The sequence below is a fragment of the Athene noctua genome, chromosome 1 (assembly GCF_965140245.1).
Source record: "Athene noctua chromosome 1, bAthNoc1.hap1.1, whole genome shotgun sequence".
NCBI classification, from domain to species: Eukaryota; Metazoa; Chordata; class Aves; order Strigiformes; family Strigidae; genus Athene; species Athene noctua.
This window is the reverse complement of record NC_134037.1, coordinates 184,258,639-184,274,465: the sequence shown is the minus strand read 5'-3', so window position 1 is coordinate 184,274,465 and position 15,827 is coordinate 184,258,639. Positions and strand designations below refer to the sequence as shown.

Genomic DNA, 15,827 nt, shown 5'->3' with positions numbered 1-15,827 from the left:
CTATGTATAAATCCCATATCATGATAGAAATAAGTCTCCCAATGCTGTGCATTTCAGTTCGATTATTATTGCATTTATTGAATGGTTAAAGTTACTCAACCTTTGGCCTTGAGCTGCTGTAGCATGCCTCAGGTGGTAAGTAAATTGCCTACAAATGTGCTGCTTGTCATGTCTTATTGCTTAATTTATTCTTTGGAATAAGTTTAGTCTCGTAATAGGCAGGCACATCACGAAGCAAAAAAGCATTAGACAGGGACAAAATATTAGCCTTGTAAAGCCCTTCTGAACGTTGAGTCACTTATCTTTCATAGAAAGCAATAAATACTGAAATTAATGGCATGCTTCTGCTTTAAAGAATTTTACAGAATGTTTGCATCTGTCAGCAGACTCCTAATGAAGTGCCCCTTCCCTAGCCCTGTGGTGGGTCTGCATTGCCATCTGATGACAGTATTTGTGCCCCCTTTTCCCCGGGAAGGAAGAAGTGAAGTGCCTTGGTGGGGGGATGCCTGAAAAATCACCAGTGAATTAGAACATATTCATCACCTTTAATGGTAAAGACAGCCTAGAGTGCATTTTTAGAGTCACAGAGTCAATACAATGTGATTTTTATGATGGTTTATTTTTAACGTGATATTTCTGAAAAGTCACGCCTGTGCCTCTTTCAGAACCAAGGTACTTTTTCCATCTGAAAACACCCTTCAGTTGCGTAATTTTGAATAGCTCAGCAGATCAAAAAAAGGAGAAACAACAAAATCATTTAACTTCCACAGTAACGAACTTTGTTCTTCCAAGAGTATACATTGCAGTGCACACAACAGAGAAATGACTTGGATAATCAACCATGGTTTATGTTGCTAGAACCTCATAATAGTATATCTTAATGATAGATGTCCTTATACATTGCTCTTCTTACATTGTTTTTTATTAATTTACTGTCTATCTTTACTATTCTTTGGTGCATGACTTCAGGTTTTAGAATGAACTATCAGATGGCATAAAATTATTTATTACTTGACTCTTTAATGAGATTGTGTGCTTGTATATCCTGCTACATTCAGTAAAACCAGAATGTAGTTGTAGATCTGTGTCTCTGGCAATTCCTATGGATGATGGATTCAATCTTATTAAACAATTGGTTTGATATCTTTAATAAATTTTTGATACTTTATGCCCAGAATGGCAAAGTGCAGTACTGAACATCTTTTGGTGCCCAAGCCTGGACTACTAGAATGTGCACTCTAAAGAAATAAGACGGTATGAAGATCCTTGAAACCTAGTAGAAAATCTTTAATGATGAACTGGAACACATTGAATTTCCAGGTTCAGCATGCTCTTTGGTAGTCCTTATTTCATAGCATCAACTCTTGGATGACTTTTTATCTTGTAAAATGTGAGTCAGTAGGGCCTGAACCCAAATGATTTTAGGGACTAATTTCCAACCTAACATGGGACAAATATAATGCACTACTTCGTTTGTTCCATTTGCAATATTTCTTCGCAAGTCCATCCTGTCTGCCTTTTGCACAAACAGCGTATTCAGGTTAGCTAGTTCGAGAATAAAGGAAAAGGATTTGGCACTTGCAGTCCTTTTTGATTTTGTATTCGCAGTGTATCTAAAGGAGATCCACTGGGTTCATGTGGAACGGTGATTTTGTAAGGAGCATTTTCCTTATTGCGACCATTAGCAACCACAGGTAAATTTAATCATACTACTCAAAAAATACAGGAAAGCTGTACAGAATACTAATGAAGTGAATCATGAATTTTTAAGCTCTCAGAGGAGGCTTTAAAAATAAATTGATTAATCACTGTGTTATAACAATATAACACCTTGAAATAGATTTTTACTCGTGTGAACAGTGTAAGATAGTAGTTTAGTATCAATACTGGAAGGCAGTAGTCTCCATAAAACAGTTCTGTCTCAGTAATGGATTTGCCGTTATGTTAATCACTTTAGGATCACTTAAGATTTCTCTTATGTTCATCATCTGCTTACCTTGGTTCACATGTGTGTGTGTATGCACTCAGCGCATGAAACTCTACACTGAATTTGATAGAGTTTTTGTTCACTCATCTGTGGCAAGAAAATGAAATTTGCTTTAGCTGTTTAGTAAGGAAAGTTGATGTTGAGGCATTTCTCCAGACCTTCCCACAGTTTTCTTTCTACCTAGGGGGAGAAAGTAGTGTTTCTACACTTTGATACAGAAGGGTTGCATAGAGTTCTAGCGTATTACAGTACTAAGAGCCATGGCATATGCCTCCAGAAATCTTGGTGCTGCAGCCAGTGGGCCCAGAAACACAAGCATGGTTTTGCAGTACAGCTTCTGACATGAAAGCTACTCCATCACTCAAGTAAATCCTGAGCCATCTTGCTGTGGAAAACTGGTAATTTATTCATTTTTACATGTTTTCTTCCTTTTTCTCTTTTTCTCTGCAAAAAATATGATGTAGCAAAAACGTTAGCAAAGCAATTGGTAATTAAATTGCATAGAAGCAGCAGTATGCACAAGCAACCTGCTTACTAGAACAACAGTAAAATAACCCCATCACCTATGAGCATAATATTTAGGGCCTCAAAACAGGTTAACATAAGTGGCAATAAACATATTCTAAAAAGTAAAGTATAAATGTAAAATAAATGTTGTGGTGTCTTAGTCAAAATTAGATTTCGCATAGTGCGGTAGAATTGTGAATTCTGAGAGATTTCTTATCTGAGAGATACCATTTGCTGTTAATGTTCAGCTCTTATGCACTGGATTTTCTGCCCTGGAAGAAAAATAAGAGTTCTCTAGAATAATCCAGCTTTTCATTTTATTTTGCAGTCTTGTCTAAGCAGATGAATCTGATAATTCCTTAAGTGGGAAATTTGCCAACTGAAAGAAACCTAGAGGGCATCAAATGGTCAGTGATGACAGAATGTCTTGAATGCTGAGAATGTTGTTTTGATTCCAGACTGTTTAAAAATATATTTGTCTGGTGGAAGGTAAAATGTTACACACACAGATAACACAGGAGATTTCCTACGCATTACACACACACATATGCAAACACAGTATTTGTATTTTTTTTCCGTAGGCTTAACCCAGATAAATTAAATTGCAAAAGCTCTCGATTAAAAATAAATAAATAATAAAAAAAATAAGGGCAGGACACAAAGCAATGAAATCAAAGCAACTCTGCCTTAAGGCTGCAGAGATTTCCTTATCTTATCCTGCTGTTTCTAGGTATTGCAAAACATATGGCTCACCTTTAGGGGCAGTCCCCAAACAGTGGGAGATCTTGCATCCCATCTGTGCTGTAGCAACTGGAGGTGCAGTAACAAGGTGAATTGAGGACGCCAAGATGACTGTGTTTAAATTCATTGCTGTTTTACTGGGTGGGGGTGGGGGGCATTTAGTTTGGGTGAGTTTTTTTAAGCTACCATATTGGTGTGCCTTAAAAGTCAGAACATGGGTACTGCTGGAAAGGTAATTGTTTTGAGGAAACCTGGCAGCCTGAATAAGCAATATGAATTTTAGGATTTTAGATACTGGGAAAAGAAAGGAGCGGAACCTAAGGGAGGGGGCAGTTCTCTGTTTCCCACATTTTATTCTGGCAGCAGCTGAATTGGCTGAATAGACTTCTGTCCCCCACTGTTCACAACTGTTCAGTATTGCTCCCACAAGATTTAGTTGATCATGTAGTCACTCCCTAACCTGATTTGTTCACTCTAATCTAGGTTAGTTTAAAAACTTTCAACACCAAGTCTCTGAACTCTTTTAATCAGAATCATTTTAACATAAGCAGCTATTCCACAGATACTGAGGGGCAGCAACGTTCAGCAGGAATGTAAGGGAAGAGCGATTATGAGAAGCAAGGGAGTAAGGCTACACTAGTGAAGCTTCAGTCAGAACAAGGAGCATGGCTGCAGCCTAAAATTGCACACTACAGTGGATAGAATTGGGAATATGGCTAGACGACTGATACTTTGATGAAATGGAACTTTTTAATACCTGTCTTCCAAAATTTCTAAGCAGAGCTTCCAAACCTCTTAGGCTATGCCTCAGAATTTTCGTAAATAATTTCAAAGGCTAGGGCAAAAAATGACTGTAACACCTTACATCTCACTAGAACACTTAGATGTAAACAGAATCTCTAAACTGTTATGCAAAAAGACTCTTAATGATCCTTTTTTTGTGGCTGCTATCATTGCTATCATTCTTCTTTGACTTCAGATAATCTTTGCTATTATTAGGTCCTTCTTCTCCTGCTAATATAATACAGAAAAACCACTCATTATAACAAAGACTGAAAATTCATACAACCCAGCTTTAGGCATCAGCATCCATATACATATACTTAAATTGGAATCTGAGTTAAGTGGCATGAACATCCTGACATGTTCTGTCATGTAATAAAAAAGTTCTGTTTCAATTAATACAGCACAATAAAAGCAGGCATCTTTCTGTGCAAATACTTGGCTCTCACTTTTAATAGTTTTCTCAATTTGCAGAAGGAGAGTTTAGTTTTCAAGATGAAAAGTCTTGACATGGTTTCCAGAACTGCAGGCCTCTTCTCTTTTGTTTTGAAGTCAATGATAATTACACTTCTGAGACCCTGGGAAAAATAACCTTTTAATGCAGACTAAAAGTAACATCACATACTGGTTGCATAAAATTCAGTGCTATAAAATGTATATTGAAGGTGCAGTGTTATATTAGGACATACATGTATATATACGAATTTAAGCAGTCTGTATTGTAATTTGGATTATTGTCCTGATCTGTGTGACTTTCAGATGTTCTTCATTTCTTACTTTAGTATTTGAAAAAACAAACCTATGGTTTATTGAACAGAGCTAGAAGAATTTATTAAAGCTAAGCATTAAACACCGTGAGACACTTCATGGTGCTGGAAGAAATAGAAGCATTTTTCCCTTCTACTCTTAAGCTCTTTGGTCCTTGCAAGCTCTCCAGAAATTATGTACGAAGCAACAGAAACGGGACCTTTGGGCTTGTCTGCTGGAGTAGCAAGGCCAGAAGCTTCCAGGAAAAAGGAAAGCAACTTACCTTTGCAATTTTCTGCATTTCAGTAGTCTCTCCCTCCTCAACAAGTTTAACTAATTAGTTGATTTTTCAAGCTTTGGTGTGATTTTGCATTTGGTTTGTTGGGGGGTTTTTAAGTTTTGACACTTAAGATTTTTCATAATGGCTTTGGAACATACTTTGTGAACTTTACGATGTATGGACATACCATGTGATACAGAATATAAACCATGTGTTGGATAAATCATTTAAATAACCATTTGCTAATACTAAGATCTTGACTACTCTTTCTGTGTGTCTCCTCAATAAAGTAAAGACTACAGAGTCATAAAAAATCTGTTGTCTTTATTAGCTAAAATACCTCTTAAGGTAGATGGAAAAATGAAATAAAACAAATGGTTAGATCTTACTACTTATGGTATCAGAATTGCATTAAAGCATAGAACATCACATATATCGAGAGATAATACTTTACTGAAATTTATCAAAGGAATTTATCCCAGTCTTGTTATACAAACAAATTTTTCTCATATGTATAGTCAAAATTCTCATATGTGCTAGTCGAAAGAGGTGAATTTGGTCTGAGTGTAGAGGTGTAGATACCTGTTTACTCCTATAAGGCATATGATGATGGACAGCTCGAGTCAACCGTCAGATTAATCAGATTAACCAGTCAACTGGATCCAAATTATTTCTTATAACATGTAGAGGATAATTTTGAAGGTTTTTTTCCCTGGAATTTCACTTCTACTGTTGACTCATAAATATTTTACTAAAAAGTTCAAATGTGATGAGATACCTAGATTACTGGCCAGCTCAAAGGATTGGGTTCCTCAGACCAAGAAAGTGCCAGACTAGTGCTCTTTACCACAAAGTCTGTGTGACATTTGTTGGAAGGTTTTTTTGTCTGCGTGTTTTGAAATGCTCAGTTTTTTCACAGCCCTGTTTACTGCAGATAAATTCATGTTCTTGCTCTTTTTTTCATTTAGAGTATTTCTCTACCCAGTATTCTCAGGTCATTTTTCATACCCAGACAGTATAAACTATTATGCATTTTAATTGGGGGAAGATTACAATTCACATAGTTAAACTGTAATTTGTTTGATATAAATAGTTTTTACTCCTATAACTCTACAAGTGATTTAGGTAAAAGGAAAAAGTAATGCTGGAAGATAAGCTTCAGTATAACAAAAATATTCTGTGTCTTTAGTCATCAGTCTTAAGCTTTGTTATAGTTGCTTGACCAGCATAAATTCTGTATGATGATCTCATGTTTGATAAATTTAAGACCATGGATGTGTCTGGATTCAATATGCAAGTTTGTGCCCTTATGTTTCTTATGAAGCTCCTTATTTTCTATGTAAATAGCACAACAAGCATATGTAATGGAGAGATTATTATTGCAGGATTGTAAGATGATTCAGGCTGGAAGGGACTTGAAGAGATCTCTAGTCCAACAGCTGATTCAAATCAAGGCCAGCTCTGGGGTTAACCAGTTGTTAGGGGTTTGGTCCAGTCAGGAGTCCAGAGATGTGCAGAAGTCATCTTGCAAGAAAATTCAGTCTCTTTCTAATGGTGAAGATCGTAGTTACTGAATATGAAAATCAGCTTTTCAAAGAGATACTGCAAATAAGTGTTATGTTTGTAGACCAGGGTATTAGGTCATTTCTGCTGTGCTTTTTAGAACAGACATTTATTTGCACTTATTTTTGCAGTACCTAACTGCTTAGCATGGCATGTCCTTCCAAGTGTACACTGCCTGCCATACGAAGTGTGGTTGCTAGTGGAGTATGACTTTAGCTGTAAGTTTTATTCTTAGGTTACTCCTTTCTTCTTCTCAAACTCTTTTTTTCCTGCTTCTATTAAAAAAAAGCCAATAATTTAGCGTAAATATTTAACTATAAAGCTGCTGTATATTTGCCCCTGGCTTAAAATAAAGGGAAGAATCTGTTTATGAAATAATTTTGGAAGAGCTTTAAAGAGATATTATTTACTTCAAAAATAAAGAATTGTCTCAAATGAGAAATAATACGCAGGAAATTCAGCTTCACTGACAATATAGCAAGTTTTTTTGTAAAGCATACAAATGAAAGTAATGTTAAACTCCCTGCCTGGTAAAGACAGTTTCTTAGGAAATACATGATCATGATCTGTTTTATTAAAAATGGCTAAAAGCAGGAGATTTTTCAACATTTTTTACTTCAGAATGTTATTTTTATTAGATCTGATGTTTTTCCTGCTCAATACCACTGCCTTTCAAAGGAGTCTGTGGAAACAGGAGTGTGAAATTCTGCGCTTCATGTGAAAGTATGACTGACAAGTGTTGAGGTTTGTATGGTTTGGGGCAGCCCTTCCTCAGGATACTGTCTGCTCTTTTGTAGAACTAGAAAATAGACGAAACAGAGGAAATGAAGATGGAAAGGAAAAGGCTGGCTTTGAGTGACAGGGAAGTTGGCTGGCTGATGTGCAAGTGTCAATGTCTCTGGGATGAGCTTTCCAGTTTCAGGCCTGGGGGAAGGAGTGGGTGGAGAGCGCATGTGAAACTGAGATATCTGCTCCCGGGTTCACATGAAGAAATCCCAAACAACGCGGTATTTAATAACCTGCTAGATAATTTACCAGGCAGTGTAAACACCTGTGATTGCATTTTCAAAAATCAAGTCTGGTGATGTCCAAGTAGCAGCTGTTCCTTGGCCCTGTTCTGAGATGGGTTGTTGGTCTTGATCCAGAGAAGTTCAGGCTGTACCTTACCTTACTGTTGCTGGATTCACAAGCTAAATCAGTTTGTGATCACTGGATATATTTTAATGATCTCTTTCACTGTTAAATACAAAGTATAGCTTTTGTAGTCACTCTTTGGAATTGAATTCATACTGATGGCCGTCTTCCCAGGTAAAAGGGTGAGGCCATGGGTTAAGTTTAACTTGGAATACTCTTTAAGAGAATGCATGAATGTTGACTGTCAGCTTTACAACAAGCATATTGGTTTGGCCCACATAGGAGTAGTACAAGGAGTAATTTCTTCTTGTTTTATTTTTTTGTGACATCAATATTTTCTCTGTCCATAATGAGAACAACCAGGGGAAATAACCAGATGAAACAAAGCTACCACTCTAGCTGGGTCCTGGTGATTCCAAGCCAGAATATGGATTACTGATCACAGTATAACAGGTCTAGAAGAAGGACACCTTTTAAAACCTCTCTTTTTCTAGATCTTCTTACTGGCCATTACCAGCTTTGTTCCTTTTTATATCCTGTCGCACAATTTGTTAGAAAGGAAGTATAAAAGCATAACATCCTAGAGTAATTTTTTTCATTTTTTAAAAGAATTTGATGAGCATTTATCATTTTTATAATTACTTTATTTCAACAGCATGGCACATTTGGGAAGACCTTGCCTGCAGTCCCCAAAATTTCAGCCCCTGCAGAGGTCTGCTTATTGGAACCTGTCCGGAAATAAAGGCCACAGGGATACAATGATAAAATAGTTTTTGTTACTGTGTTAGAAAATGTCCAAAGAAGTTAAATATTTTTTTGTACTTTTATGAGAATTCTCTAGTGGCTTGCAAAGTGCATAGTTCTGTGGCAGCATGATGTTCAGTTCATGTCTATTTGCATATACAGCTTTAAAATTTCTTTTGTCACCTTTCATTTAGAAGGATATACAAGAAGTAAATAGTATGCAGAATTTTCACTTGACAGCTAGTCAGGCCATTTTCAGGAAGAATACCCTGAAAACTCTCCTCTGATTGAAACTTCCAAAAACTTCTGAATGGCTGGAAAACTTCCAAAAGTCATTTCAGTGTTTGTTTGTTTCCCTATTATTTTTGGCATTATACAATCCCATAATGCATACATTTTGTTTCCATTTTCTTCCCGATAGCTCCAACATTTTATACTTAGTGGGCTAATCAAACAAATAACATTGTTCACTACTGGGAAGAGATGAATCTGTTATATGTCTGGTTCTTTCCCCACTCTAAATAATGCAGGTTTTTTCTTTGCAAAAATGTACCAGATAAGGAGCAAACCAAAATGTTGGCTTGAGAAATATTATTAGTAGAACGGGTCCATGGTACCAGTGATTCAGTCATCTGTCAGCCTGATAAATGGATTAGTGTAAGAGGTGTTCCAGTGGGGAAATGCAACCCATAGGGCTTCCAGCTAATTATATTTAAGTTGTTTAGCACTGCTGGGAAGCAGCATCCAGGCAATTACTGAAAGCTTTGATGCAGTGTGCACTATTAGAGTGTGTGTTCAGAAACTCATTACCCTTTCGTGCTTGTGTTGGATGGATTCTAGGAAGCTGACATGAAACAGAGAGCAGGAATCAATAACTAGAAAGGCATTTTAGTTAGCTTCTGATCCATTTCCTGATTCAGCAGCTTCTAGCCTAGAGTCTTTCATACAATTGCTGTAATGTAAGAGGAAAGTGTGACTTAAGTATATTAATTACCATATGTACGCATCTGGTTAGAGTGATGTGGAGCTGAAGTTCCACCCAAGATGAAGTTAGAAAAGGTCCTTTGGGGACAAGCAGCTCCGCAGATCCCCTGTGACATGTCCAAAGTGCCTGCCATCTCTGTTCCTAGTAAGTTGATTGTAGTCATTTCCCCTAAAGCCTGACCTTGCAACGGTTATTTATGCTTCTCCAACATCAAGATTATATTACCGCAGTGCCCATCGTATCCCACCTTCAGAATTTCCTGGAAACTACAGCTAATCCAAAATAAAGCTGATGATACTGGCTACATGTATTAAACCTTGTTTAAGAAAATTGTACTAGCTCTGGCTTTGCTGCGGGCTGCAGTTCACATTACCGATTCACCTCAAGAAAACTGTAGACACTTTGCATCGTCCAAATGTGGGAAACAACAAAAATCCTTTCACGTACTGCTCTGAAGTTGGACACCTCCAAGGTGTGCATGCTGAAAGCAATGCTGTATTTGCACAACCAGGAGCCAAAGACTTGGAAGTTCATTTATTAGTTTAGAATGACATCTACTCAGGGCAAAAGTTACGTGAATTAAACTAAATTGTGTGGTTTTCTTTCTAAGCTTGCATTACTTTTAAATCAGTTAATGCTGACTGTTAGGGCAATGCAGAGGAGACTACATGTCGTCTTTTCTGTTTCTTCTATGCTTTTGCCTGAGGTAGAACTAAATAGACAAATGAGAGGATTATAGTTCAGTGCTTCTGAAGGGGATAATTCTCTCCCACCTAACTGCAGTATCACAGGTTTAATAATTAAGCACTTTTCTTTACATTTCCATCACAAGAGTTCTAGACATGCTGTGCTTTTTGTTTCATGTTGTATAAAGTTCAGCAGAAATCTCATGAGTTACTGTCAAGAGAGACTTTTTTTTTTTTTAATCTGGACTTGTTAATTAGAAAAACAGCATTCGGTTTGCCTGAGGGTGGGTAAAATAAATGTACTATTTGATATGTGTATATCTTTGTGATAAAAAATTATCAGAATTGCTGTGTTTTAGGTCACAGCACTCATGAATCCGTGTACTGTAAAAAATCCTCTTACAGTGCTAAGCATTTTCAGTATTGGTACCTGCCTTGGTTACTGACAGCTAAGCTTTCTATAAATTCATTATTATTGCTGAAAGCACTGGCCTATCGAATAATGGTGGATAAATCATGTATCTCCTGTCTCCAAAACTATTATGCGTGATAGAAAGAATATATACTACACTGAAATACACAGCTGAAGCAGAAAAAAAGCTAAAGCTATTTGAAGCATCTGTGCAAAGCATTGACTGTGGCAAATGAATTTGAGAGTCAATGCTGTAACTGGCTTCCAGTCTGGCTCTACGACTGGTTGTATTGAATTACTGTTTGGGATGCTAAGGGTTAATTTATCTCTGGAGGAGCCTGCATAAAAGGTGTGGCACAATATAACCAAATCAACAAGACGGTGCTTCTGAAATTATTAATTTCATGATGTCCACTAGCTTTGAGAGAGTTACTTAAGATGAAACATAAAAAGAATTTCCACTTGCTGGTTTGGGTTCCCTCCAGACACTTGCTTCAAAGTGTCAGCCCAGTCTTTGTTGAGTTGCACCTGAAAGACTGCCGTATTCTGGGGGGAGGCTCTCAAGTCTAGGTATTTTAAGTTTTTCTGGGAAGATGGGTGTTATTTCTGAGGGTTTTTTTGTTGCTTTGGCTCAGATTTACCATGGGAAAACTTTTTACACTAGTACTATAATGAATATTTATTTCAAAGTTAGCTCTGATTTCTGTTTCATGATTTTGTTTCCTTCATCAAATCTGGGCATTTGTCTATGGTAGATTTAAAATAAAAACTCCCGTAACTTCCTTTAGAGGAGGTGGCTATGGGGGAAAGATAGATACATAAGTGTTTAGAAAGGAAATTCTTTACGATAGCAAGCAATTAAATAGTGTTTATTTCCTCTATAAGACCTTATGCATTAATATGCAGGCATTGTGTGGGTTTTTCTGACCAGAGATTGCAATTCCAGTGCATAGGTACTCTGTGGAAACACAGTAGAGAAACCTAGCATGTTGTGTTGTGTTGGAAATGGTGGTCCTGGTTTTGGCTCCATGTTACTGCAGTGTTATCCGTGTTCCTTGTACGGACTAATTGCTGGTCATGCCCCAGGAGTAGCCACAGCTGTGGTTATACTGCTGTGATTATATAAAATGTTAATCCCTAAAGAAGATAAAAACCCAGCACATCAGCAGAAGTTGGAATGTTCTCTTCACTGATTCGTGCACTTTTTAGGAATTGCTTTAGAAAATACATTTTAGGTTATTTTTTGCAGAAGGGTGGCATAATTATTGATGTCCTATTGGAATCTTCCATATAGTCCTCATTTACTATGATTATAATCCCTGAGGGGTTGTTTGAAAATATTAAAGCTGTTTATCAATTTGAAAGAAAGCAAAATATTCATGTTGTGTACTAGGTATCCTGCATTTCTTTCCCAGAGATATAGTGTAATCTCTCAAAAATGCTTCTGTAGTTCAATGTCTGTTGAAGATGCCCTATTTATCATTGCTCTCTCCTGTGCCTTTAAAAGCCAGAAAGGAGAGGGATAATAAATTAGTCACCCAATTAATGTTTTTTTTTATTATGGAACAGCATTAAGAGAAATGTGATGAAACAGAATAGTAATGTCACTGGTTTGGTTTCCTCTCATCTATGCTGTTTGTAAAAAGATATAAAATTATTTAGTTGAAACCATGCAGAAATAGTATTTAAACATAAATCTGACTGGAAAAATATTTAAGTATCTAATCTATTTAGAGGAATTTGGTAAGATTTACAAAAGCATCTTTCTAAGTGATGTGACTGATTACTCTGAATTTAAATCAAAAGTAAATCTACTATACTATTTAGGTGCTCTTACCCCTAGTCACCTGCACTGCTGATAATTTCAAGTGCCTCCTAGAAATCTGGCCCCCACTTTCCTAAAGACATGCAGGTGCTTGCAAAAGGAGATCTACATATGAAGCTATGGATAAATACAGTATTTAATCTATGGCCTACTAAGGGCCGCACCAAATTCAGGCCTCCTTTAAGCAAATGTCACTTTACTGACTTCTCGGTGTAAACGGCACTGACACTGAGCTTGTACTCTGCCATGTCCTGTCAGGCAGCTGCTCTCCGACTGGCGCTGTGGGGACAGGGGTGAAAGGCAACATTGGTATTCTTCGGTTAAATTTGCACTTCAGATATAAGCAGTGGTTTTTGTATTAACTGCCTGTGTGTGAGTTGGTGTCAGAGTGTTCCACGGTTTTGCTTCACAAAGGTTGTGTCTGGTGAAGTATCTGAGAGAGGAGGAGATTGATGGATGCATTTACATTGTTTGACTTCGGTGTTTTCAAAAGTAGTGTAACATCTGAAGTTAAACAGTGTGTACCAGATTTACAATTAGTGAAAAGGAATGAAATGTTTTAACTAGTATTTTTGGTTGATACTTAAACATGGTTAAATTTCCTGGCAGCTTAGCAGCCCAAGGCATAGCAACAGCATTAACATTGGCTAAATCGACACTTCCAGTATCTTTCCTTATCTTCGCTTAAGGGACAAAATTTTTAAGGTTGCTAAATATGAGAGCAGTTCAGTGTAATGTTCAGGCCATTTCTTGTTCTTATTTCCTTTTCTTCTCCCACTGTTCATTTTGTGAGAAGCCCATGTTACTTGTGTGCCCAGAGTAAGGCTGTCGTTGCAGGGAGAAAGCAGGAAGCATGGTGCTGTGGTGCCACAGCAGCACCTGCATTTTAGCTGAGGTGGAGAACTGATTCTCAGACCCACTGAAATACCCCGGCAGGAAGCTTTTTCTGCCCAGAAAGCTTTAGTACCCGCAGGGATGGGACTGGCAAGTAGTTGATAACACAAAGCATTGTTACTCATTCTACCACGCCTGTGGAGTCAAGGCACAGATGCAGAGAGCAGCATTCATATTGGCTGCCTTTGGTCGTCTTGCTGATGCCCTGAATGACCCTTGTGAAGAGGACTCCTTCTATCAGTCTCCTGTGACTGGGTTCTTTCAGCTCGTGGAGGAAAGAATAGGCTTCCGAAATGAGAAGTCAGAATATTATTCGCAGCAGCATTTAGTTTGCCTGTCTCTGGAAGGGTGGTTGTAATCCTCTTGACTCCACATATGGCTTGACACACACCCCCTCTCTCACTGTATGTGTATGTGTCACTAAGTATGTGCTAGCACCAGCAGTTTAGTGTGCATGATGCTCGTCACCATCCAGCACTTTAGCTCCAAAGCTAGACAGTAGTTTTGGATCATAATATACTTAATTTGTGACCAGGAAGGGGTGATTGCATTACCTGATCTCCCTTTTTCTGCATTGCAAACTTCACCTATCTATATGAATCCCAGTATGACTACAGGATAATTTATATTTTCACAAAAATTCATCATCTAGAAAAGTCCCATTAAGCCTCGATATCAACAAAAGGAGAATCTCTGCACTCTCCTTTTGATAGCTGTGCTAATGGTGGGTCACAGGTGATGAAAAGCACATGCTTTATTTGTTATTTGAATTTGGCATCGGCTTCCAGATGCTGATTTGTTTTATGTGTACCTTTTTTTGCTAGATTTACAAGCCAGTTGATACTTGGTATTTTCTCCCCATGAAAGCATGAAAGTACTTCGGTGTTGTAATCAGGTCATCTATCTTTTTTTTTTTTTGGTAATTAAACTATGCAAGATGAACTCTCCAAATATTTCATACTAAAGTATTTTATAAAACACTCTAATGACTTTTGCAGCTGTATTCTGTGTTCTCTGTTGGTTTTTTTTTCAATTTATTTCTAAATTGTGGAGACCTTAATCCTATTGTAAATAGTGATACGTTGTAATGTTACCAATGAAAGTTTAAATATAAATGTTTAAAAAACATTTTCTGTCTTTGCATACTGTTTATTTCAAAGCATATATTAGCACTTATTTCTGTATGAAACTAGATAGTAAGAAACTCTTTTATTGTTGAGTAAAGCCTTATGGGTAGGGGCATCTGTTAGCATGATGAATTATTACAACTCTCCACATGTATGCTCTCACCCAATCATAACAGAAATCTATGTAACTTTTTTGTGTCACTGACACTTATGGGTAGTAATAATAATAAAAAAATCATATCTTGTAATCTCTAATTTGTCTCTTTCCCCTCACTTCATTCTTGGAAACCATTTATTTATGTGGTTCTAGTCTTCACACAAAAAATTTTTTTGGTAGAGAGACAGTATGAACGCTTTTACTAAAGACATCTGGCAAGGTAACCAAAGCCAGTCTTATTATGGGTTTCAATTAGCTCTTCCAGCCTGTGTTACCAGTTACCAGTGGTGCTTATACTGCTACCTTCTGCCTGCTCTGTAGCAATGGCCTTTAAATGATCCCATCACTGATAAAAGCTATTTGTGATCCAGTACATAAGGTTTGTAAACAAAAGAAATTAAAACATGACCCAACCAATTTATGAGTATAATTATGACAGAAAGAATCAATACCATTTCTTCAGTAACAATACTTCCATCTACAGTGCTACAATATGAGTATCTGGTATTCTGTGGTGTCCTTTAAACTCCATGAATCTTGCAGAATTCTTCATCACAGATGAGCCAGTTATTTTCCTCGTATTTGTCATCAGAGCAGCCTCAGTATGTGTTATTTACTGTTGCATAGCATAATGTCAGCCTATTGAATAATTTTAATATAATAATACTCGTAACAATTTTCCCATAAGGTGTGGAGAAGTGTGGAGATGTTGTAACTGAAAAATCCTGTAACTGTTGCTTGGATTTTCAGATTTTATATTTACACAGTTATGCTTCTTGAGTATATTATATTTTACATAAACATAACATACTCCAGAAAAATGTGATGGGAGACAGTTTGAAAATAAGATGACAACAGCCATCTCTGAATGCCATCCGGGAATTAGGTAATTATATAGGTAGCCAGGTAGATAGAGATTTATATGTGTTCAGTAGACAAACTCAGCAAAACTACAGACATCAGCTGATCTGTTGTTAATACTTTGTGATGCTTAAATAGTAATTTCTTCTCCCTTGTATAGTCATTCACCTCTGATTAGAATAGGTATAACTCTTTCTCAGGTGACTAGTTGTATTTGGTTAGATGGTGTACTTGTCTCACGGTGATGTAAATGAGAACATGTAGTACTGCAGATTGAGAATTAGAGCTGGATTTATGAAAGCTTCTCGTGATGGTGTGTTTAAATATGTTATTTATTAAATTGATTATATCATAAAATGATCCTTAATGTATAGTTTTAAAAGCTATTAGACAT

The 15,827-nt window shown here is 37.0% G+C and overlaps 1 protein-coding gene across 1 annotated transcript in view; it reads left to right on the top strand.

Annotated features, from left to right (window-relative positions):
- Positions 1 to 15,827, top strand: part of TBL1X (transducin beta like 1 X-linked) — a 200,913-nt gene that overhangs the window by 90,161 nt on the left and 94,925 nt on the right. The gene's annotated exons all lie outside the window — the stretch shown is intronic.